The sequence below is a fragment of the Furipterus horrens genome, unplaced genomic scaffold (assembly GCF_987537825.1).
Source record: "Furipterus horrens unplaced genomic scaffold, mFurHor1.1.pri manual_scaffold_13, whole genome shotgun sequence".
Taxonomy (NCBI): Eukaryota; Metazoa; Chordata; class Mammalia; order Chiroptera; family Furipteridae; genus Furipterus; species Furipterus horrens.
This window is the reverse complement of record NW_028327183.1, coordinates 2303705-2328926: the sequence shown is the minus strand read 5'-3', so window position 1 is coordinate 2328926 and position 25222 is coordinate 2303705. Positions and strand designations below refer to the sequence as shown.

The following is a 25222-nucleotide window of genomic DNA, read 5'->3' as shown; positions in this document are numbered from 1 at the left end:
TCGATGACGGCAGGCTTTAACGAGCATGGATATATGTTCGATTTTGTAAAAGCACGTTCGCCCCCGATGGAGGATTCCCGTTGCCTCATTTCCCCCGTAGCCCCGACTCTAACGTACGACACACCACCTGACCTCCGTCTGTCTGGCTCCTTACGCGGGTTTAAGACGATAAATGACAAAAACTCCAGCCACCTCCTGTACTGCAACTGCGCTGTCAGGTGTCTGCTCTGAGGGTGACGTCCTCATGAACATCGTCACCCTCCTCGTGGCCCTGCTGGTGACCCAGAGTTCCCCGCCATCGGTGCCTCATCCAAAGGCATGTCCCTGTCCTACGTCACCCAGGTGACACCTGGGGTGAGGCTGGGCACGAGGGGGGATGGGCCTTACCAGAAAACCCAACTCAGATGGGTCTAAATAATAAAGAGCTCAGTGGTTCCCATCATTGAAGGGGCTGGCGGTGGTGTGGGCTTCTGACACCCCCACCCCCGGGCCGGGGCAGCGAGGGCCGACCCAGCAGCCCTGGGTGGGATCACCGCTCACAGCCGCCGTTAGACCCGGGGGTGGGGTGGGGGGTAGCCAGGTGGGGCTGTGCCGGGCTGACTCCCACCACCTGCCGGGCCAGGGAAAATGTGATCACAGCTTGTTTCTAAATACAAAGGAAGTGTTGAAGGCCCAACACCCCCCCGTGGGAGGAGCTTCACTCAGGGCACTTGGCTGGGGAGGCAGGCCGGCTGTTTGCCATTTGGGTGATCCTGAGTGAGCGGGGTGGGGCAGGGCCCGAAGGTGGCCGCCTGCTCCTCCGCCACAGCTGAGCGGGCGCTGCAGGTGTGCGTGCGGACGGGAACAGAGGCGCAGGCCAAGCTCACCTCTGCGGGGCTGCTCAGGGGTATGTTTCGGTAAGAAACCAGTGTGCGCAAGTTACTTCTGGCAGAATTCATGCCACCTGGTGATCTTTTCACACCTGAAAGGGATCTTAAAAACGGAACTCAGACCACACCTCTCCACTTAAAACCCATATTTGCAATACAATCCGAGGTTCTCGGTGGAGGGAGAGAGAAAGAGAGACTCTTTTTAAAAAACAATTCCCCCAAGGCTGCTTCTGTACACAGGAGAGAGAATGTGGTGCCTTACCTTAGCTTCCAGAAATTAATATTCGGTTGACTAAAAAGTAAATTAAAAAAATAAAAAACTAGTCTAACTTTTGTTTAAAGCTTTTGTTCACCCAACAAATCCTGCTGTATTTTGCAAGGAAGTCTCGCCAACTCAAGCGATCACTTTTAAAAGCCTTCGAATAGCATTTGGCCCCTTGACAAATGTAATCCAACACTTCACAACATTTAAACTGCACTTTAAAATTTGATCGATTCCATTTCCTTTGTAAGTACCCTGATTATCTGATTTAACAAACAAACCCTCCTGAGGTTACATAAATCTAACTAATATATATTTATGTATGAATATAGATTTATGTAACCCCCTTATAAACACAGTGGGTTTTGACTCTGCCTAACAATCCCAATGCTGTATTTAAATAGCTTTTAACCAAAAATTATGTTTAAATAAATTATTCAATTATGATTTTAAATTAGAATCACACATCCGAATATTATGAAAACTTAACACACCAAACGTGCAGATTCCTTAAACTAAAAATATTATTGTTACAATTTTGCTTCTCTGAAACACTTTTATTATTAATTGTAAATTTTCCATGGGTTAAACAGACTCACTGTCTAGAAATACAATCATTTTCTTGGCTCAGTGTGGGTCCTCATTGACCGGAGATGTGGGCTGGTTGGCCACACTTATGGGGCCCATGGGAGCCCTATTTCTTGTTGCCAACGGGACTTCTTCCTGCTTCCTACAGGACACCCTGTCTCCTGCAGATATGGAAATTGTATCGGGATGCATCTGCCACTCCGGGCTTGGTCTCCATGGTTACACAGCCCCCAGGTCCAGAGGCCACGCTGCTGGTGCTTGCCCAGGCCTACGAGGCCCCCTGGGAGCTGTCCCTTAGAGTCATCCTTGCATGATGTTTCCTTCTATTCCCCCAAGTGCCCAAGTTGGCTCTGGCCTCAGGGCCTTTGCACGAGCCACCCTCTCTGCCCGGAGCGCCTGGGACTCGGCGTGTCTGGTGGGCAGCACCTGCTCAGCACTCCATGGCCCTGCCCCAACGTCCCCTCCTCACGGTGCCCCCCTCCCCCCTTCTGCTGCCGTTACCCCTCCCACCCCCGTGGAACCCACGGTCTGCAGTCTGTTACAGCCCCCTGCTTCATTGTCTTTTCTTCCTCAGTATCTGACTTTCCCGTGTGCCAGGCCCTTACTGGCCTAGTTCACCGTGATCACAGCCCACACGGGTGGGAAGGAACGCGTTTAGTGAATGAAAAAGTGAATGGGTACTAACCCGTCCTTGGCGATCCTGCTTTCCCGGCCTGTGTCCCGGAGAGCGCTCAGCCCCTCCGGGCGGGGACCGACCTGCCCCCGTGACTGGCCCAGCCGCGGGGAGATAACACTCAGAGACTGCCAGGTGAGGTACAGAGAGGACACTCCCCTGTCCTCCGCGGGCTGGAGTGGGCAGATGGTCGGGATTGTCGGAAGAACAGGCTCCGGTGAGGACGAGTCTGACTGTGTTTCTTCCAGGTGGTTTTCCGCCCGCCGAGCGACCCCGGAGGGCCGTGTGCGTGGGTGGCAGGCTGGCTGTGTTTCCCCACAAACCTCTTCGCTGGGAATTGGGATTTCAGGTTGAATGGGTGTGTGGCGTGGGAAACAAACACACATCGGTGTTTGAATTAATTAAATGAGAATCATTCTGGTGACAGGAGACCCAGAGGGGTGGGGGAGCCGGGGGGGGCGGCCGGCTGTCCCCGCGCAGCGCAGAGCCTCTGTCATCCTCATGGGCCTGCTTCACTGCACCAGAAATCCCCGAGGACACGCTTGGATGCAATGTCTGACTTGTCCTTGCATTTCCTGTCCCCAGGAAAGTCATCGCTGGGAGTGGCCCTGTTCCGCCGGGCGGAGCCGGCCGGTGGTACCGTCCTCACGGGCCAGGTGGACGTCAGCACGGGGGGCTGGGAGGGCCTCCGGAGCAGGCCGGCCGGGACCCCCCAGGGCCCTGTCCCGTTTGTAGGTACAGTGAGGGAGCTGTTTGCTATCGCTGTGCAGTCCTGTCATTGGATAATGACATCAGGCCGCCCAGGGACTCTGGGAGCACCCACAGCATGGCCGCCTGGGGCTGCTCTCCCCAAGGGAAGCAGTGGGCAAGGGGGCCAGCACCTGTCCCCCAGTGAGGTGGCGGGACACGGGGGGCGGCGAGCACTAGGGCCCTGGACCTTGCTGTGTGTCAGAACCTCCACGGCCAGTAAGCACGACTCTTATGCGTCCAGTGAGCAGATACCCTGGCTGGCCCCGGGTCACGCCTGGGCCTCGGCATGCTGCCAGGCTCAGCGATGGCACCCCGGATGGTGTGCTCATCGGACATGGGCAGCCGTCATCGGGAAGTGCGTCAGAACGGAGCTTCAAGTCCAAGGGCAGTGAGACCGCAGCTCTTACGGGGCTGAGGACCTGCGGCCCAGGCCCCAGGAGAAAGCCGTTCCCTCACCCTGTCCACTGGGTGGCTGGGCCTCCCCCGAGGGGGTCACTCTCGCACGGAGCAGGGGCCGTTCTTAGTGTTGTATGGAGAACATCCCGGGTGCAGACTCACCCCCCACCAACGGGCCGCTTGCCCTCGGGGAGCCCCGGGGCTCACGCTTCGGAAGGCAGAAGGCATGTGATGGCCGGTCGTGTGGCTCCCTGTCCCGTTCTCTCTGCCAAGAATGCGCAGAAGGCCGAACCCCCTCGGCTGCCCGGGAGCCCCCCTAAACGCCCGGCTCAGTGCCGTGTCTGGGCAGCCCTTCCCACGTCCCGCCGCGGGGTCTCTTCTCTGTCACAGAGCTGTGGGTCCTCGGTCTCTTGGCCCGAGGTCGGTGATGTCTGGGTCGTCATCCTGGGCCGAGGAAGCACTTCCCGGGGAGCCGCTGGGCCACAGCTACCGCCTGCTCCCCGCGACGCGTGGCAGAAAACCTGTCCCCCAACCCCACGCCCTCAGCAGCCCAGCTCCCTCTCCTTTCCTTTGCTGCAGGTACAACCTGGATCCCTTCGAGAGGCACATGACGAGATGCTCTGGCAGGTGCTGGAGAGGATGTTCCTGAGAGAACGGGAGGTCTCGGGCTGGCTGGGAGGCTTCTGTTTAACGCCCGAGCTGGACACCCGGCCCAGGCCCGCCTTCAGCAAGCCCAGGGCCAGCGTGAGGCCACGTATACCTGTCGGCCCCACGTACGCCAGGAGACACAGTCCTTATTTACTCGTTATGCTTTTTAATAAACAGCAGGTCAGGTTGTCTAGGTTCCGGCGATGATTCCGCCAAGACCCCCATACGTATCACCGCACCTGGTCCTGACGACGGCCCTCTGGGGTTGGTGCGCCTGTCTGCTGTGTCAGAGATGCAGAGGCGAAGACTCGGGCGTGGCAGGGCCAGGCTAGGGAAGGGCCGGACGGAGACTCGAACCCGCGTCCACTTGAGTGAGAGCCCAGGAAGCGCCCTGCTGCTGTGCCAGCAGCCTCGTTTGCCTCTAAGAACAACAGGACCCAGAAAGGGGAGAGGCATGGCGCGCCCCAGGACCAGCAGGTGTGCTGGTTGGAGGGGACCTGTCCTGTACAGGCTGTGGCTGGGCCCCCCAGGGGAGCTAGCCAGCTCTGCAGCCCACAGGGGACATTTCCGCCCCCCCGGACTCGGTTCCAAGGTGTGCATGTCCCCATGCCACTGGGACTTGTCATGCTGGATACACCAGAACACTGTCCCATCCCACCTCTACTCTGTCCATGGGAGAGGGACCCTGGAAGCCGTGTGTGCTTGTCTGTGTCTCTCCAGAGCCCGCTGTGCACCGTGTGTGGCCTCCTGGCGAGGTGTCAACGGGGGAAAACCACGCTGTGGCTTTGCATTCGCCACGTCCGCTGGCCCCCTGGGTTTCCCGGTGCCCACCTCAGCACCGAAACCCTGTTGTTACGCACGTCCTTTCCTGCAGGAAAAGGAAGCAGTCGATGGACGTGAGAGGAGGGGGCGATCGATGCAGATGACCCGGGGCACGTTGGGTGACAGATCGCGAGCATCGATGTGGCATTCTCTGTGGTAGAGATAATGAACCTCCCAGGGAAATTAGAGGCAGAAGTCACGGAAAACGGAGGAAACTTCTCAGTGGGGGACCGGCAGCTGCTTTGTGTGGCCCGCGCGCGCCTCCGTGATTCAAACATAAGGACACGGCATGGACAATGGGTGGGTCGATTTCTGGGTGTTTCCCGCAGTGCCGCTCCGTCCAGGGGGTAGAGCCATGTTTTTGTCTGTCAGCGAAGACAGAGCAATTGAGCCATTTAAAAACCGATCACTCTTTCTTAAGACAAAGTAGTGAGAGGTAAAAGCGGGGTAATGACAGCCATTCACAGCAGCAGCACCTGCCTCTCCTGCGTCTCTCCCCGGGGGCTCTCACTGAGTTATCCTCTGTCCTTCTAAGTGGTCTGAGTCTGAAATCTCTGGCTCCATGTCTTCCCTTTGTCCCTGAGCGGTTCCGAGGCGTGAATCGCACTCCGACACTCGTGAATGCGAGGATCTAAGAACGGTAAAATGCACGCTCATTTGTCCTAGGGACTTAGATATCCTCGCTTGCTGGTTTTGAGGAAGCAGTTGCCGGTGCTGTGGGAAGCTCCTGCTCTGAAGTGTCACTCACTGAGTGCGTCCTCCGACGGGCTCAGGCTGAGAGGGAGCCAGCCCACCCCGCGCGCTCGCTGCTAAGCAGTTTTGGGGTGTGTCTGCACTTCACACTCCGGATAAGGTGTAACCCCCTTTACCAACAAGGAAACAAGTAGAGCCTCAGGGAAGTTAAGTACTTTAGCCAAGGTCAAGCAGAGTGAGCGCTGAGCTCCAGTTCTCTGGCTGGCAGACCGGCAAAGCGGGAGGCAGAATACCCCCTGCTCCCCGCGAGACGTCCGCATCCTGGTACCCGGAACCTGTGACTCTGTTACCTCACCTGGGAAAAGGCGCTTTGCAGATGTGCTTAAGCCAAGGGTTTTGAGATGCGGAGGTTATCCTGGGTAACCTGGGTGGGCCCAGGTCTTTGTAAGAGCGAGGCAGGAGAGCCAGAAAGAAAAGGCGATCTGACCATGGAGGTGGCAGCTGGAGCACTGCCAAGGAGCAGGGACGTGGGACAGGGAAGCTAAAGCAGCCCACGGAGGGGGGCGATGGGGCTGTCACCCCGAGGACTGAAGCTCCGCCTCCACCCACGTCCCAAGCCTCCAGACTGCCAAGGAGGCCGGGACGCTGGGGCTCTCCCCTCAGACAACGTGCCCTTCTGTCGATAAGAAGTAAGAGCTGGCCTTTGTTCAGAGTCAGAAGAAAGGATTAGTCCCTCGGGAACCAACAGATTTGGTTGAAATTAGTCTTCCAAAGGCGCACAAAGCACATGAAAGGAAAACCCCAGATCAATAAGAAAAGGAACGGAGGCACTTGCCAGGGGAGAAAAGGGAAGAAGAAAGAGCACAAGTGAGCTGAACCCCCTGCGCCAGCCGCGCTTCTGTTGCTGCCTCGGGCACACTCTGCACCCCGGGGAGCGGGGGTCCCAGGAACCCCCAACGCTGCGGACCCGCGCCTCAGGGCTTCCCGGCGAGAGGTGCACTTTGGCCCTGTAATTCACCCAAGGAGTCAAAATTCGGGGCTTAAGAAGAGGAAGAGGAGGCCATGCCTGTCAACTTCCTGCTTTTCTGCGTTTCCCAGGCTCCCTTGCTCCCTGGGAGGGACGAGAGGAGGGGACACGCCAGGTGTTCACTGTGGGGTCTCCCCACCCCTCTCTGCCCTGGCTCAGGTGCTTCCCAGCAGCCCCTGACGGGACTTCGGCTCCTGCCTGGAGGCCTGGCTTCTGGCCTCTGGGGACCCACCTCTCCCGACGCCCCTCCTGCCTCCCACAACAGTGACTTCCTGCCGTCGCTACTTTCTGGCTCCGTTCCGTGGCATTAAGTGCACGCGCAGGCTGCCGTGACCCCCGGCGGGGAGGAGCCGCCCTCCACACGCGCTGACCACATGTGGGAGCGCTTTGCGGGCACCTGCGAGGTGCTGGGGGGCAGTCAGAGGTGGGATCCCCTCTGCCCTCGAGCCTGACACTGGCCTCATTAGCAAACGTCTCTTGACAACCGGGGACGACCACCAATGCAAACCCCTTCCCTGCCAAGAACTTCAGGCCAGAGGCTTGAAGGCTGAGTCCCCACCGGTCCCCTGGGAGCCAGGTCTCATTAAGGGAAGAGCTGCGTGTGTCCGAGGTCCCTCGGAGTGACAAGTGACTACAGCCTTCCATACAGGGTGGCCCTGGGAGGGGGAGCACCTGGGCTGTGCCCAGCAACGGGCTCCATGGAGACAGGAGGCCCGCTGTCTTGCAAAGAGCCTCCCGGAAGCCACGAGGCTCCTCTTGGGGGAAGGGCGGATTTTCAAAGACCAAACTGGGGCTGCCCTGACTTCTTCCTGGGGAGCTGCTGCCTGGTGCTGAGACGAGACACACAACTGTTTGGGGTCATGAGCATCCCTATCATCACGGTCACCACCATCACCATGACCACCCTCCGCCCAGACAGCATGGACTCCGTCTGCTGGGTTAGGTACCTTGAGACAGTAGCCGGATAAACTTGGAGTAATGAACTATGAAATGGGGGCCCGCATCTGGATCCCAGTCCCTCAATCAAATACTAACCCACCATTTTCTGAGGCTCTGTGATGCGCTGAACCATTAGCTCTCAAGCCGGCTGCATGTCAGAATCACCTGGAAAGATTTAAATAAAACCCGGGCCCGGGGCCTCCCATCAAACCAATTAAATCTGAGGCTCTGACTGTGGGACCCACATTCACAGTTTTTCATAAAGCTCCGCCGGAGCCTCTAATGTGCAGCCAACGTTCAGAAGAGCTCTCGTAAGAAATGTTCTAGAAACGCTGGAGAGATCAAACAGAAAACGCCAGGCCTCTAGGTGCTCACTCCTTGTCAGGGAAGGAAATGCCGCTCAGTAACGACGGGTGTGTTCACGGATGAAGTAAGACAACAAGTGAGACGCTTCAAAGCGGCACTTAACCAGGAGAGAGGGAGCAGGACGTTGCCAGAGAGGAAGGAATAAGCAGGGTCAGAAGACGTGGAGGTGAGAGGAGGTCCCAGGGCTCGGGGGCGCTTTGTGGGAGAACCGGACATCGGGGTGGGGGGCACGGGATTTAGGGACAGACAGCCGATGGATCATTCCAAGCTGAAGTGGCCTCAGTAGTCCCAGGAAAGCAGACTGAACTCGTCCGCTTCTAGCAGGAGCGGCGGGAGATGAAGGACACAGGAAGCGGGGATCAGGGAGAGGGAAGGCGGAGCAGGTCACTCGTGGGTGGGATTGAAAGCGGCCTTGCCCGTGCCTCCCGGCTGGTTCCTAGAGCTTACTCATCGGGTACAGCCGACAGGTGCCGCAGCTGCACCTGAAAACGTGCCCTTCGTTAAGAAGGTAGCTGTTACGTTAACACGTTTGCCAGGAAGGAAAGGGGGAGCACAGGAAACTTGGAGGGGACAGGCCGGTCTGCTACCTTGATTGAGGTGATGGCTTCATGGGTGGGGGCGTATGTCTGAACTCATCCAATGGTGAACACGAAAATGTGCAGGTTTTGTACATCAGTTATGGCCTAAGAAAGGAAAGACCTTGACTGCAAGCCACGGTGCCGGGCGTTCGCCTGCCAGCAGCGGAGGCTCGGCTGACTTCTGGGCAGGCGAGCGGCAAGGGGCGGAGACGTTTCGGACGCTGGTTCGCTGCGGGTTGGGATGCATGAGGGAATGAAGTGCCGAGAGGAAGGAGGGAACTGGGGACAGAGGGCACTTAGAAGGCCGCTGTACGATCTCAGGAAGCAGAACGCTCACCAAGACGAAGTGGAGTCGACAGAGGCAGACGGAAGTGTCCATGGGCCTTAGTGACCGATGGGATGCTACTGTTCCTGCCCGGGCCGCCAACTGGGAGGCGGTGCTCTTACCCAGACAGGGAGGCAGCCGACGGAGGCTGCAGGACAGCCGGCCTGACGTCCCACGGCGGCTCAGCCCCTTACTGACCAGGCACGCTCAGGCCCTCGGAGATTCAGCTTCCCCACCTGTAGAGAGGGCCTTCTAATGTCAGCCTTGCTTGTCAGCGGGGAAGATGACAACGTGGAGACAGATAACGCCTCCTGCGGGGCCTTGCCTGGAGTCATAGCCGCACGGGCGTTATGGTTCTGGGTGCTATGCAACACGGGAGAGGATGTTTGGAGGGACGAGGCTCCGCACTGAGCTGGGCTGCAGACCTGCTGTAGGCACGGTCCTGGGGCAGCTACAGAGGAGGCAGGGAGCGTCCTGGAGCTGACGTCACAGGCGCGTTGGCCACTAGGCCCTCTCAGCGGGGCCCCCACCTATGCATGATCAGAGGGGGACCGTTCGTGGTTGGAAACCCCTGCCATGGTCCCAGACGGCAAGGACGAGGACTGGCTAAAACCAGATCCGCCCAAGATGGAGGAAAAATGGACCAGAGGACGACCCCAAAGCTCATTCTACCATCCTTATCGTGAATGCTGACATCACAAGTAAGGGGGGGCCCTCGCCTCCAGGAGGACAGACGCCATGACACGTCTGGAACGGACCCCGTTAGCAACAGGCCGTGCCCCTCCCCACAGAAGGCGGAGACAGAAGTGCGCACCACAAAGCTCAGGGATTCTCCACTCCTGGAAACACACAACCCCAAGAACTGACCACTCCTGACGTTGGGAGTTCGCCCTGGAGCACGCGGGCGTCTGCTTTCAAATCTTTCACGTCGGCAACCAGGGGAGCAGCGGGCAGTGGCAGCTCATCCCAGGCCCCCCCCCCCCACACACACACCCTGGCCCCTGTTTCTCTGCCTTTTGCGCCCACCTGGACTGGGTCTCGAGTTCCTTCCTGGCGAGTCAGAACCCGGAAGCCTGGGGCTAGGCGCGCTGGGGCAGGGCCTGCCCTAGCTCAGAACTGAGTGGGTGACGCTGTCTCATTAGAAATGCCCCGTAGGCTGTGGGCAGTGTGGGCCTGAAACACAGAGAGGGGGGTCACTTACACAGAGGCGACCCCAAACCCATGGGGCTGGCTGAGACGCCGGGGCAAGTAGATCAAGGGAAAAGGGGTTAGCGACTGGCTTGGGCCGGTCCCTGAGGTGGTCCCTGGGACCTGCGCTGAGCCTCGGTCATGCAGGGAGTGAGCTCCGGCCCCCACACATGAATTTAGAGGAGGAAGTGGGCGCAGGGGGAAGCTGGAGGTGCTGTCACGCCTCTGCCCGGAGGCCCACAGGCCCCATCTCTCCCTCCTGCACGCGGCTGTGCAGACAGTTTTGCCGGCACACAGTGCCACCCCCAGGTTCACGCGGAGCCCACGGCGATGCCGAGCGGCAGGGACAGAGCTGAGACGCCGCTGCAGGGTCCGCTGACCTGCAGAGCCTAAACCGTTCCCTGTCTCGTCCTTTTCAGAGGACGGGCCAACCCCTGCCCCGGGATCCAGGTCCCTGAGAGCTGGGGCTGGGGTCTGGGACGTTCCATGTTGGGTCCCCCGCGCTGAAAGAATGCCTGGCGGATGGGGGGCACTCGTGCATGTTTGTGGTTGAACAGGTGGAGGAAAGCGGGTGGCGGGCTGCTGTCAAGACTGGGGTTCACCGCTGCACCGCAGACCTGCAGCCCTTACAGGGCTGGTTTGAAAGCAGGAGGAGGGGCAGCTCACAGAGGCCCCCTCAGAGCTTCTCCAGACAGGCGAGCTCCTCCTCAGCCATTTCAGCACCTGTAGCCTGCGCAGGGTGAGAGGCGGGGCCCGCTCAGGGGGGCCACCTCTGGGTGACTTGGGAGGAGCCATGAGGGGAGGGGACTCAGGTTCCTAAAACCCTGGGTCCCTGGAAAGGCCCCGCCTTCTCCCCTGACCTTGGCTTAGTTCACCTGAGAGTGCCTGGCCTGTCTGCTCTGATACCCGCCCTTCAGAGGGCGCAGGACGTGCTTCACCGAGCCCAGGATCGCACGGGGTCGAGAGGGTTTCCTGTCCCCTCGCAGACTTCCTCCGGTATTTCTGGACACGGAGCTGTGGGCTATTTCTTTGGGATTAACATCTTTGAATCCCTGTGACCCGTCCTGGAGGAAATGCCCTGCATATGCTCTTAAAATGTAAGGCAGGAATTACAAGGGCTGGTTTTTCTTTTCGTTCGGTTGAATTCAGAGACCCCTTCCGTAACGGAAGTACACTAACTGATGTCCAAATCACCCAACTGTTTCAGTTCTACCGAGTTAGCGTAAACATCTGCAGGGTCCTTTAAAGGCAGGATCCGGACTTCCGGCGGGTCCTCTCCGTGGGCCCCATGGAAGATAAGCTCAGCGAAAGGGACGCCCCGGGGCCCTGACCTCCTCCCCGCTCCCGGGCCCATTTGGAGGGGTTGGGAGAGGAGGGGGAGTGGGTCCGTGGGTGCCTCCCAAGTGCTGAGGCTGCGGGTGACGGTGAAGGTGAGCCGGGGTCGGGGTAGGAGTGGGACGCTTTTGGGCTCCCGGTGGCTTGTGGGGCTGCCCTTGGAATAGTCTAATGAGACCACAGACTGGCTGCTGTCAGCGGGGAGGGTGGGAGCCCATGGCAGGGGGAGTTGTGGGGGGAAGGGAAAGACATTTAAGGGAGAGAGAAAGAGACAGAGAACAGTCTCCACTCCCAAGTCCTTAGCTAGGGGTTCCTCAGCCCTGCAGGCCCCCTCTGGCTGCCACTAGGGGCTGCTGTGGTCGGGCCCTGAAGCAGCAAGAGAGCTGTTTACAAAGAGGGGAAAGACGGAAAAAGGACAAAGCCATGATTATTTCAGTCTGTGAACATTTCTGAGACTCAGGGGATCTGGGCAGTGTGCCTGGCCCCGGCCTCCGTTCTGCACGTCTGTGGCTCCTTCCCTGCAGGACGTCCCCATCCGACCGTCCCCTCTGTTCGAACCACAGGCTCCGTGCAGAGGGATGCGGGCAGCTGCGGCCTGCCAAGGGCTCCGCTGGACTCCCTGCTCCACCTCCAGTCCAGCCTGCAGCAGCGGGAGACGGCTCTTCCCAGGACACAGAGCAGGCTGGACCCCGAGTAATGAACGTGGAAGAGAGCCAGCCAGACTGGGGACGTGAGGGCTGGTTGGTGCATCTCCCCAGATCCCGTAAATCTCCGTGGGGCTGAGACCCAGAGGGGCAGTGGTCGGTACTTCCATTTAATCCAGCGCAGCACTTACTGAACACCTACTATGTGCAGAAGAGCTTACTCTCATTCAGGAGAGCCGAGTTAGAAATTCGGAGGGAGGTGACCGGGAAGAGCTGAGAGGCTTTTGAAAACAAAGCTCACAGGAGCTGGGAAAGGGAAAACAAAAAAGCCTGTGAAATTGCCTCCATTTAATTTACCAGGAACTGGAAACTGGGTGGGGAAGCATCGACCTCCCGTGGCTAAAACCGTGAAAGCGGGAGGGATGAATCCCTGCTGAAGAGCCATCTCCTCTGCGCCGCTAAAAGGTCACGGTGGCGCTGTTATTACTGTTACTTTTGTCATTCTTATCTTGGACAATTTTTGCCAGCGTGAGCAATTATCCGCAAAAGACACACTTCCTGGCTTATCAATTTAGCTCTTTTCAGTTTGAAGCAAAACCAAACAGACATGGATTCCTCCCCTGTTGGAAAAAGACCTGAAGCCACAGTGCTAGTAATGGGGTCTTGGGCCATGGCCATTTGGTCGGGGCCCTGCCCCCTGCATTCCGCACTCTGGGCTCCGGGGACATCTGCCATTTTTGCGAGGGCGGAACCCCGGCAGGACCCCTGCCTGCAGCCCTCCCCTGGGAGCACACGGGGCTGGAGGGACATGATGGGCACGTGAGGCTCCTCGTGTGGCCGCCGAGGTGGCCGCGACCTGGGCCTGCTGTGGTGTCTGTCCTGCCCCCTCCCCCACCCCAGATAGTGGGAGATTTCTGGACCCAGTCCAGGTCAGGAGCTGTGGGTAGGGGCCAGGCTGGCTCCCCGCGGCCAACGCCCAGGGGCACCAGGAAGCACCCTGTTCTGTCTTCATCATTCCCTGCTCCCAACGACAGGTGTGTGAGCCTCAGGGAGGCCGTGAGGACCAGGCCTGGACCCCCGACGGGCACCCTAGGCTCACGTCGCTGCAAACCAGGCCTAACGGAGTCGGTCGTTAGAACCACAGGCGGCCTCAAAGGCCACGAACCTTGGAAATTGTAAAAACAGACAACAACCGACAAAAACGGGGAGAGGGCGGTGCCGGTTTCCCCACTTCCCACCGCGTCGCGTACGTGCCTCTGGTGGCACGGCAGCTTTCACGTGAAACGCACACATGTTTTTAGTTTACTGTCATTTTTTCACACTAAATTAAAACTAAAATTATTTTTAAGTAGCATGTACAGTAGTACCCACTTCCTGGAAGTGTAGCTTACTCAATTGAGCGCGCCTCCTACCCATATATACGTAAAAGAGAAAGGGGTATTTGGAATAATATTTTTGTAATTAAAAAAAAAATCACATTATTTTCCTGATATCTGTTTCCAGGGGTTAGACTGAGGTAATCCCTTTACGTCCTTCTCTGTAGACTCGGCGCTGCTCTGATTCTTTATAATAAATACAAACTGTTCACCAACCACAGAAAGTCCAAACACAATCATTCACTTTCCAAAAAGGCTTCTTGAAGAAAAGGCCTCTGGGTTGGTTGGAAAATCTGCTGCCGAGATGAATAATTTAATGTGGACTCTTAGGATAACATACATGATCCTTCATGTTTCCATGCACTGTTGGAATACACTATAAATCCTGCTGATTTATAGCTCTGACACATATTTCTAAAGCTTAAAGACTTTCCATTTGGAAACGTCTCTGCGTGTGACAGGCTGGCTCTGTCATCGTTGGAGGAGGACACCCACGCTTCCTTCCTTCCCGTCGGGGTGAGGAGCCGGTGAGGAAGGGCGCGCACCTGTGTTCAGGGCAGGGAGTCTGTTAGGATCAGCACGACCAGAGAGAAGCAAAAGCGGGTCTACCATAACCTGACGTCGTGAGGGACGAGCCGAGAGGACCGGCGCCTGTCGGGGACAGCGAGTTTAACTCTGTGACTTAAGGCCCTGTTTTATCCCGCCGCCACCTCCCGTTTGGGCGTGATGCAGGGACAGCCCTGTGCTTTAAGACTCTCTCTTGTTCAGTGTATTGATCCCGGGTGGCAGTTTTTCTGCTCTCAATCTGGGGAGTGTGAGCGAAGAAGAGCAAGTGCGCTGCTGGAGGAAGGCCGGCTGTGAGGTCAGGGAGATGAAGGGGGGCTGTCCCTGACCCCCCAGCCCCTCCCAAGGGACAGCCCCGGGGGGGGGCGGGGTGAGCTGCTAATACGGTGCCTTCTGTTAAAGTGGGTGCTTTTACTTATTTTTGTTAGTTTTTAAAGATTTTATTTATTTACTTATTTTTAGAGAGGGGGGGAGAGAGAAAGAGAGAGGAAACATCAGTGTGTGGTTGCCTCTCATGCATCCCCCCAACTGGGGACCTGGCCCGCAACCCAGGCAGGTGCCCTGACTGGGAATTGAACCAGAGGCCCTTTGGTTTGCAAGCTGGTGCTCAATCCACTGAGCCACACCAGCCAGGGCCAAAGTCGGCGCTTGTATATTTTAATCAATCTGGGAAAATTTCATTTCTCCAAGTTTGTGCCAACCTCCGGCTCAAGCCCAGGTATTCCTGCCATCCATCAAGCTGATGCTTAACCAGGGCCTCCCAGGTTTATGACCAAAAGCAATGAACAAATGACCCAAGTGTCCTGTCCGCTTCTACTGAAATTGCAGGGAATCTCTGGAATTTCTTGTCATGAAAAATCAGAGCGCGTATGTGTCATTTGTCCACGGAGAAATAGGTGACGTTATTTTGTGTACTTTAATACAAACTGCCCCATGCAGTTACATATTTACAAACGCACCTAGAAAGGTCTGTGCATCTCATCACAGAACAATGGTGGCCTTTAGGGAGAAAGGGGGGGGGCCCAGCGGGGCGTGGGGAGCAAAGAGACCTTAGCAGAGGGGCACTCAGAATGTTCTCTTATCTCTCTCCTCTCTTCATCCCCCTCCTTCCTGCCTTTTCTTTTAAAAAATATAGTCATACTTTCCTTCCAGAAATGGAAATTCCTTTTAAAGATCTGGGAATCGCAGCCCACAGAGAAGTCCAGCCTCACAAGTAACAATTGCCTACTCAGCCGTTCCTTCGGTTGTTTTAAGAGCTGCTACCTGCACAGCAGCTGCTTAGTGATGCATCTGATTCCATGTGGCATTGGGGTGCATTCAAATATACAAGAGATGGGTTTTTGATTTGATGTTTTTATCTGAATATTAATTGCAGCTGGGAAGAGTAATAAACCTGTTCATGAGTGGCACGCAGTAGTCACTCCACAAAATGTTTGTTGAATGGCTGGCTGGCTGGATGGGTAGATGGATGACAGATGGATGGGTTGATAAATGGATGGATGGATGGGTGGGTGGGTGGATGGATGGATGAATGAATGATGGATGATGGATGGATGGATGATGGATGGATGGATGGATGGATGGATTGATGGATGGATGGATGATGGATGGATGGAGGATGGATGATGGATGGATGGATGAATGGATGATGGATGGATGCGTGAATGGGTGGATGGATGGATGGATGGATGGATGAATGGATGATGGATGGATGATGGATGATGGATGATGGATGGATGGGTGAATGGGTGGATGGGTGGATGGGTGGATGGATGGATGATGGATGATGGATGGATGGATGATGGATGGATGGATGGATGGATGGATGATGGATGGATGGATGGATGGATGGATGACGGATGGATGATGGATAAATAAATGGGTGGATGGATGGATGATGGATGGATGGATGATGGATGGATTGATGGATGGATGGATGATGGATGGATGGAGGATGGATGGATTGATGGATGGATGGATGGATGGATGATGGATGATGGATGGATGGATGATGGATGGATTGATGGATGGATGGATGATGGATGGATGGAAAATGGATGGATTGATGGATGGATGGATGAATGAATGATGGATGATGGATGGATGGATGGATGGATGGATGATGGATGGATGGATGGATGGATGGATGATGGATGGATGATGGATAAATAAATGGGTGGATGGATGGATGATGGATGGATGGGTGGGTGGATGGATGGATGGATGGGTGGATGGATGATGGATGGATGGATAGATGGATGATGGATGGATGATGGATGGATGGGTGGATGATGGATGGATGGATGGGTGGATGGATAAATGGGTGGGTGGATGGATGACTAATCTGATGTGAAAAATCATCACTTGTCAGGTTAAGGATGACCCTGAGCACAGCTTACACAATAAAAATAACAAGGAAGTTAAAACACACTCCCACTTACTTCTGGCCGACAGCCGAGTTTGGTAAAAGCAGGATTTCTTGACCTGAACGATCAGCAGAATGAAGGGCTGCACTAGAGGACCCAAGGGTCACACTAAGCCGGGCTGAGACCTAGTGCAGGCGCCGTGAGGGAGCCATAGACGGTTTCTCCTCTCTCCGCGGAAAGAGAGGGACACTCGCAAACGACACCGATATCATTAAGGAATGTGATTACACAGGTCTCAGGGAGCACATCAGTGCCCAGGGGCGCAGCAGAGTGGCTGGGAAAACGGAACCCAGCGCCCACGTATGGGCTTTATTCCGGGAGGGACAGCCAAAGGGGGTCAAGGCAGCACTGGTGGGTGCTCTCCACCCGCAGCGATGCTGCTCTCTCTAGAGAGGAAGCGAGAGACTCGTCCTCGCATGGCCCGGGTAGAGGGGGCCCGAGAGCCCTTGCTGCTAGGCCAGCCGTGTCCTTCCTGCCCTGCCCAGCCTGGCGTCGCTGCCCCCGCTCCCCACAGAGGCTCTTTGACGTCTGCAGCCCCGGATGTGGAGAAAATGAAGAATGAATATCAAGTTTATACTCTGGCCTGTGTTTCCACTACTGGACCCTCCGTCCCAGCCCCTCGGGGAGAGGAAGCCTTTCTCAAAGCTCTAGAAGGCTTTCAGCAGGCGTGGTGCCGGGACACACCTCCTGGTTCACGCAGCAAAGAACCCCAGGCCCACAGTTTGAAAAGCTTGGTGTCCTACAAAGCCCGGGGCCCGGGGCCTTCCAGGAGCCACCGAGTCTTGTCATACAGGGATGCCAAGGCAGAGGCAGAGGGCGGTTGAGGCTCTGAGTGGAAGGGACAAAGGAAAGAGAGGGAAGTCCCCTCCCTCCCAGTCCCCACTGCACACAAAGTCCACAGACACATCTCTGCTTTAAACGTGCTGTCAAACTTGTTTTTCTGTGTCTTGAAAAATTCTGTCAAATCCCATAAGCCAAGCTGTCAAGAAAACTCTGTTTTTACCCACCAGACCCTTTGCCTGGACTCTTTCTTCTTCCAAGAATCAGCCTTCTGCACGGGCAGTTGGCCAAATATGATGAAGGAAACGGATGCTCTCGTTGTTCATCCCAACGACTGAATGTGCTGTTTGTTGACACACAAAGAAGCCGCCTGCCCCAGACTGCCGCGGCGACCGGGCCTGGCAGCCCACGGAGCGGGCAGCAAAGGCGGACCGCGGCGTTGGCACAGTGGGCCGTCCTCGTCCCACCGAAAGGGAGATGCTGGTCCTCGGTGCAGCGGTGTCTGGTGTCCCGGGCCCGCGGCCCTGTTCCATCCGGTTCAGCAGCAACTACGCAACGCAGAGACAGAAAGGGGACTGTGCCCGTCGTTCCTGAAGGTGGGCAGCGTGCAGGAACCGTCCCTGCGCGTAACTGCGGGTCCCCTTCTCCCAGGGAACTGCTCTGCTTTCCTCTGATGCCACGGCTGCAGTGGAGGTCCACCAGAGGCGGCCGCACTCCTGGGGAGAGTCAGCTTCTCCGGGGCAGGCCCCTAGCCCAGGCTGGGGGTGGCCCTGGTACCTCACCCTGCAGGCCACGCCAGCTGGCTCTCGGACTGGGCGTGGGGACCCAACGCGGCCAGTCAGGATCCCTTCCTGTTTGTCTTTTCTTAAGTTGAAGCTTGGGGTCCAGCACCTCCTTTTCAAGGCGAAGCTGGGAGGGTGTCAGCTAAGAGATAACTGTGGCGAAAGCCCGCCTGGAGCAACTGTGGGAACAGCCGGAGGTCCCAGGCAGCGAGTCACGAGGGCGGAGAGTCCCTGGGAGCAGCGCCTTCCTGGTCTTTGGAGGGTTGGTTTTTATCAGAAACGGACTCTCCCTCTGCCCAGCTAATGTGTGTGGAGCTTCTGTTCCCGTAACTCAGACACCCCTGCCAGATACGCGCGTCCCGGGACCAGGCTGCTTAGTCTCCATCTGCATCTGACACCTGCTGTGTGGCCTGGAGCAAGGTCACCGGCCCCTTCCTCGGTCTCCTCTTCCGCAAGATGCGAACACAAGGTCATGGTGAGGATGGAAAGGGTCAGCGCAAATAAAGCACCCGGAACTCAAGGGCTGCCGTCGACGTGTGTGACCAAGCGGCAAAAAACGATTAAAGACCCCAGAGGGAAGCACCCACCCGTGTGCCCTTCTGCTCAGAGCCACATCTGAAACCTGGACGGAGCTCTCCACCACCTTCAGGTTCCCACCCTTCAAAGAAGACAGGTGACTCGGCCCGACATCACTTCACGCTTTTTACTTCCGTCTGGCCACAGGCGTGTGTGTGTGCCTGTCACAATGTCAAGCGTCTTCCCCACGATATTCTGAGTCTCCAGTCTGTGGCGTCCTGCAGGGAAAACGTGGGTGCTTCCAGCTGAGGCCCCGCCCTCGTTCTTTCCTGCCTTCCCAATGACAATAACATGAAAGACAATGACCTCTCGAGGCTCTGATGGGTGTGAAATCGCTCAGCAAACTGTAAAATGTTGCACATGAGAAAGTTCTATGTTGATTTTTACTTTTGCTACGTGTTTTGTTTGCATGTCTAGGGGTGGACAGGGGTCTGCTCTTCGGGGACCGTCGGCGCGGCCACCCAGGAGCCTCGACCTCATGGCCCCAATGCCGCGGCAGCCCGCCGCCCCCGGGTACCACTGTGCCCAATTAGAAACCCCATGCCCAGAGGTCCGCTGCTCAGGCGACGGAGATGGGGACGCTCCTAGTCCTTGGGGAAATGTTTCCAGGAGGACGTAGCCTCGTCCCGGGCACCGAGGGCCAGCCGGGGCCTGCACTCACCCATCCGAACAGCTCCCTGGGGAGATGCAGCAGGAGTCTGCTGGCTGAACCCCCAAGGCCTTTGCTCAGCTGTCCCCTCGCAGGACAAAGGAGCACTGGGACTTCATTCCCGGGCCACCTGGGACTTGGCCGCCAGTGTGAAGAGTCACAACAGTCCTATGGGCTTCGACGGGGCCTTTCCGCCAACAAGTTCAAAGTAACTTCTCGGTTCTGGGCTCGTTTCTTCCAAGGCCGTTGTTAGAGGTGGTTCCCCCTGCAGGTCGCTGGTCCTGGGACGGGGCGGAGGGGTGGTGGGTGGGCGTCCTGGCCGTGACGACCTGCAGAGGGTGCGGGCCGTGGCCGGGACTCCAGGCCGCGCGGCCAGCAGAGTGCCAGCACTGTGGCTGCCCCCGAGTATTGTTGAATGTCGCCTCTTTCCTAGGGTGATGGCCACGGATTGGGGGGCTACTGTGTGGTAGGATAGGACTCAGAGCTTTGCACAAATTCAGTGACTTGGTTCGCACAGCAGCCCTGGGACATAGGGACTGTTGTCATCATTTTACAGATGAGAAAACGGAGGCCCAGGCCAATCCACTTTCTGAGGTCGCGCAGCCAGCACGTGACAAGGCCGGCATTCGACTCCAGGACGTCTGGGTCCTGAGCAGCCCCTCTTCCCCATGATGCTCTGCGTCTCAGCTGGGTGAGTGCGATGGTAGCAGAAACAGCAGAACTGACGCTTCTCCACAGCGGCAGGTAGCCTCGCTGGTGAGCGTGGCTCCCGTGCGGTCAGCTCAGGACCTGGAGATGAGCTGTTCCAGGTCCTCCACACACTCCACTCGGGGGGACGCCCCAGGCCGTCCCTAGGACCCTCTTCCCTCCTGAGAATCAGGCCGGCGCCCCACGTAGACCGCTGCTGCGGGGAGCGCGTTGCCATGGCAGCAGCTCAGGCCTCCTTCCTACGCTCTCAGAGGTGCTCTGACACAGGCTGCCGTTTCCATGGTAACCAGCTGAGTGGAGGGTCCATGAAGAAAGAAGTGTAGGGGCTCAGATACGGGGGCATTTGGAGGCCCCCCTTCCGCCACATGTCAAAGGCAAATGGCAGCGTCACTACAGGAGTGGCCCCAGCAAGAGGCGCGTCAGAGACATCAGAGGCCCTCGGCGTGTTCTACCCTCCAAGTTCACCTTCACCTTCTTTTACAAGGAGGATGTTGGGCTTCAGAAACCGAGAAGAAAAGAGGAACCGCAGCAGAGAGCTGCTTCTCAGGGGTGTGTAGTTTAATTACTCTGTAGGCAGTAGACCCACAAATAAACTTCTAAACACAGTTCCGAGCCCCTGGGAGAAGTTTCAAAGGAGGAAGGCACAGATGCCCTGTCCCTTTGGGAGCTGTTCAGTGCCCAGCCGCAGAGCCGGTCCCCCCCACTGGCCACACCCTGGCATCTGTCCCACACGGGAACCCTCACACCGCCCGCTGCCAGCTTGCAAGGTAACGGGGGTGTCGGAGGAAAGCCAGGCCGTGGGGGCCCAGTACTGAGAGCGGGCTCGGTGAGCAGAGACCAAGGCAGGGGTGACTGTCGTGCATCCCCGTTTGGGGACCAGCCAGCTGCGGCTCTCCAACTGCCCCCCGTGTGCTAGGCACCCTTCTAGGTGACGACACCTCTGAACCCACGTAAGTTTCCGACAACAGAGGAGACCAACAGCAGGGCCATGCCCCTCCTACAGAGGAGGGACGGCAGAGAGCCGGAGGAACGGAAGGGCTCACACTCAGTCACCAGCAGAGCAGCGTTCGCACGCCCACGGCGAGGGGCTGAGGCCTGGGGAAGAAGCCAAACGGGCGCCCTCGCAGAGGGCTGAGCTGCTGCGGAAGAGGCGGGGCCCCAGGAGGGGCCTTCCAGGGACAGACCTCCAGCTCCCGTGCCTTAGGGAGCAGCGGGAGGGCAGGGCGCACAGCACACCCATGCCCGAGGCTGCATCTGGCTTCAGGCACAGCTGCTCCCGGGGCGCAGGCCCTCAGCCCAGCCCGGGGCTTCTCCTTGGTTTCAGTCCCAGACACCCCCGCCCCCAGATGGTGGCAAAGACAGCTGCTGGCAGCCTCAGACCGACATCCTGCCCGCTTACTGGTCCTGGGGAAAGAGCGGACCTGTGCCCCATTGTGCCAGCCAAGTCTGGGAGTTGCTCATGTTGGTGTGATGGGTGCCGCTACCCAGACTGGTCACGGGGCTGGTGCTCTCCTCTCCTTGGCTAAACCTGGGTCAGGTGCCCGACTCTGGTGGGGAGCAGCGAGGTGCTGGTGAGGGGGATCCCCGAGAGGGAACCAGGGAGCCATGAGCAGAGAGAGGTGAACGGGGGACAGGCGAATAGCCGCTGCCCTCAACTCTGCTCACAGGCACGTGCAGAGAGACGGTGGCCACGCGTCAGCGGCCCCTGCGGCACTGCTTCCGCCCGCTGGGTCCCCAGCACAAGCCCACCCTTCTGCTCCCCAAGAGCAGATGGCCGACCCAGGGCAGCTGTGCCAAGCTGGTCACTTGGGAGGGCACCCAGCTCTTTTGGTACCTGCCCCCCACCCCACCTGCCTCCGTACCTTTGGGAGAGTCCTCTTACAAAGGGGCAGGTACATGGACCAAGGCCGGAAGCCCCTGCGTCTGATGCACGTCCCCCAACTGGATTAGCCTAAAAGGTTGCAGATGAACTCCTGTGCGTGTCCCTGTTGGAAATGGAAAGCAAGAAGGACAGGTAAGGCCAGGCTGCGGGCCGGTGGGGAGCCCACAGCACCGAGAACGCCCAGCAAAGCCTCCACCCTGCCCGCCCCCCCAGCAGGACGGGGGGTCCCGGCAGAGAGGGCCGGAGGCATGCAGCCGCCGCGGTGTGTCCTGCCGATTCACTTCGACTCTGCGTTTATTAGCAGCGTCTGCTACCTGGTAGAATCAAGTCATTTTTCTGCCGCCCGGGGTGTTAGTGTGAGCCCCTGCGCGGAGCTGGCTCGTCAGCTCTTGTCACGGATGCACACGTAGAAAGTCAAAGGACTTGCTGAAATGCATACTTTGCCCCTTCAACGGCCTTCTGCATGTAGCTCAGAGGAAGAGAGGTGTTTCAGCAGGCAGGTCTGTGGCCCCCCACGCACCCCCCATGGCTTCTTCACTGCCGTTTAGCACGTAATCCTTCTACACGGGATTTCTAACCATCTTCCCTTTCTGCCCCTTTTGGGAGAGTTTCGTCTCTGAGTCAAGGGTCATTGATGCCATGACTCAGGCTGCCAGGAACTCTCCTGCTCACATCTTTGCAACTGAGCGAAGCCTCCAAGTCAATTCCCTTTAAATGAGTTTGGAAGATTTTTGTGTTTTTAAGAGCATGCTTTGAAAAGAAAGGGATGTGTCCATGTGTGGATAAGAGTTCTGTGCACACAGATATGCACAGAATATTTTGGGACTTGGAGGACCGAGCTGTGCATTGTGCCTGACAGGTCCTTTCTGTGCAGCAGAGGGGGCCCTGCTCCCGAACTCTTGGTCGGAATCCTGTCCCGGTTGGCTGCTTTGCCCCAGGCTGAGCCTTTGGGGAGCAGGGAAGAGCTGCCCTGTCTCCCCTCGTTGGCCTCACCCAGCTGGCGTGTTGAGGAGCGTGTGCTGCCTGGACTGAGAACCAGTCTGTGTCCATCAGAAGCTGCTCCCCCCAGTTTCGGCTATACAGAAGGATGTGAAATCGAGCTGCGATGGAAGCCTCTTCTTCCTGCTCTTTATGAGACCCAGGTCCAGGCCTGAGCGCTCCCGCCCACGCCGGGCACGTACTCAGGCAGCTGTTTCTACCTGTGCGGACGGACGGTGGCCGAGGGCTGCAGGAGCCGGTGTCGGACTGCCAGGTGCTGGACGCGAGGGACCCAATGTCTCTTCCGGATTCCTGGTTCCAGCCCGGCCCGACACCCTTCCCGGGGCCAGTGATGTGTCTGGAAGGGGCCGGGAAGGAGCCGACGGGGGTGGACAGAGGTTAAAAGCTCAGTTGCAAAGTTGACAGCAGGAGAGTTACCGGCAGTCTGCATCCATGGCAACAGTGACCCCAGGCTCAGAGAACCGAGGGAGAGGGGGTTTTCTGTTCACTCAGGACCAGTTTTTGACAACTGTGCTCAAACGCACATAACATTAAGTCTGTCTTCCTAACCGCCTTCCGGTCACAGCTCCGTAGTGGCCAACACATCCACACGGCTGGACAGCCCCTCTCCCAGACTCTGTGCATCTGGCCCACGCGGACCCCTGCACCCACTAACTTCCCCGTTCCCCGGCCCCTGGCAAGCACCCCCCCACTTCTGTCTTCCTGGGACCCCTTTAAGTGTCTGTGCTGTTAGGACTCTCAGCCCCAGGAAACAGAAGCCACTCGGCCTTGCGGAAGGAACAAAGGAACCCATGGAAGGGCTCGGCTGAGCTGCAGGAGGGCCGGGATGGGCCTCAGCAGCAGACGGAGCCCAAGCCCCGCACCCCCGCTTCCCTGACCACGCAGCCCGTCGACCCCTCTCTGCAGGGGGCCTTTCTATGCCTGGCCCACGGTGGGGCTACCGGCCGTGCTACGTTCGCTACACCCACTAGAAAGACATGACTGACGATCTCTGTGGCTCCAACACCGACTCCTAGGAAAGGGCCTGTGGAATCGAGCGAACCAGAGGGCCATTCCTGGACCATCAGCCGTGGCCAGGGCGGTAGGGCTAGTACCACCGGCCCAGCCGCGGTCAGGGGCCCGCCTCTGCCCAATCAACTGTGGCCAGGGGAGGGGCGTGTGAGATCACGACAGGTGCCGTGGCGACCGCATGGGCAAAGGGAGAGGTGAAGGAGGTCCCGGCAGAGGTCAGTGGTGCCGGCGGCCAGCGTCACCAGCACAGCCTTCACTTCCCCTTCCTCCACCAGATGCCCGTGTATTTCAAAGCCACACAAGTGCTCTTCTGCTCCCAACCGCTCCCTGGAGGTACCCTCTTCTCTAGATCTTTCTTTCATACCAGAAACAAGAAACAATGAAGTCGTCATCTGCTGGGTGCCTGGCACACGTACACACCTACTCCATCTCTCTCTCTTTCCAACAGAAGATGACCTGTTGGGATCTTAAAATGTGCTTCTTCCTGATGGTATTCTTGTACTTTTAAAAAGTGACTAAAGACCAAGCTCACTTAAAGGCTCCCTGCCCCAAATTCACACCTCAGGGTGGAATCGGAGGGATCTGGCCCTAAGCCCCCCCCCCCGGCCCACCCAGGAGCCGCTGGCTGGGGCAGCCCCGGAGCTGCCGGCAGGGACGCAGCGGGAGGCTTCCTGCTTGTGCTTGTGATCGCCCGAATCCCCCTGCTTTATGACATTTAACCAGGCGGGCTCCATCTGCGCCTTCATGTTCTTCAGATTATCCTTGACTTTCAAGATCTGTCTCAGCATTTGGACGGAGCGGCTTTATAGGGCAGCAAACACTTCCTCTCTGCAGCGCATCAGCTGAGGAGCAAAGCCCGTCTGTGTCCTGGGAGGCCGCCGTCCGGGCCGGCCAGGGCCATCGATCCACTGTGGCAGTGTCGCCATGGGGGTCCCTACAGACGCTTCATGCTCACTGGCCGTCCAGGTCGATCAAAGACCCTACGTGGTGTCCGCGTGAAGGCTACTGAAAACGATACCTGCTGGCTCCAACCAGTCCCGTGTGTGTGCGCAAGACTGTTCACCCACCTGAGCGTTTCCAGAGACACTTCTGAGGTCTGCCGCCCCGTCGGAGGCTGTTGAGCACCATTCAGGCCTTTGGACCAAGTCAGAGGATGGTTTTTAAAACTGATGCTGCTATATTTCAGGCCACAGGTACTGCCCAGGCTTTTCTGCCTGAAAATCAAAAAGGAGATTTCAGTGTATGCCAGGCTCGGTGATGGCCACGTAAAGGAAAAACCATTTACCGAGTACCTACTGTGTGCTCACAGTGCCCAAGACTGTGCTCAGAAAAGCCTGAGCTGCCATCTCTACCCGCTGGGGTCTGC

The 25222-nt window shown here is 57.7% G+C and overlaps 1 pseudogene; it reads left to right on the top strand.

Annotated features, from left to right (window-relative positions):
• LOC149993921 (ATP-binding cassette sub-family C member 12-like) overlaps window positions 1-24575 on the top strand; it is a 39990-nt pseudogene extending 15415 nt beyond the window's left edge.
• The last annotated feature ends 647 nt before the right edge of the window (window positions 24576-25222 follow it).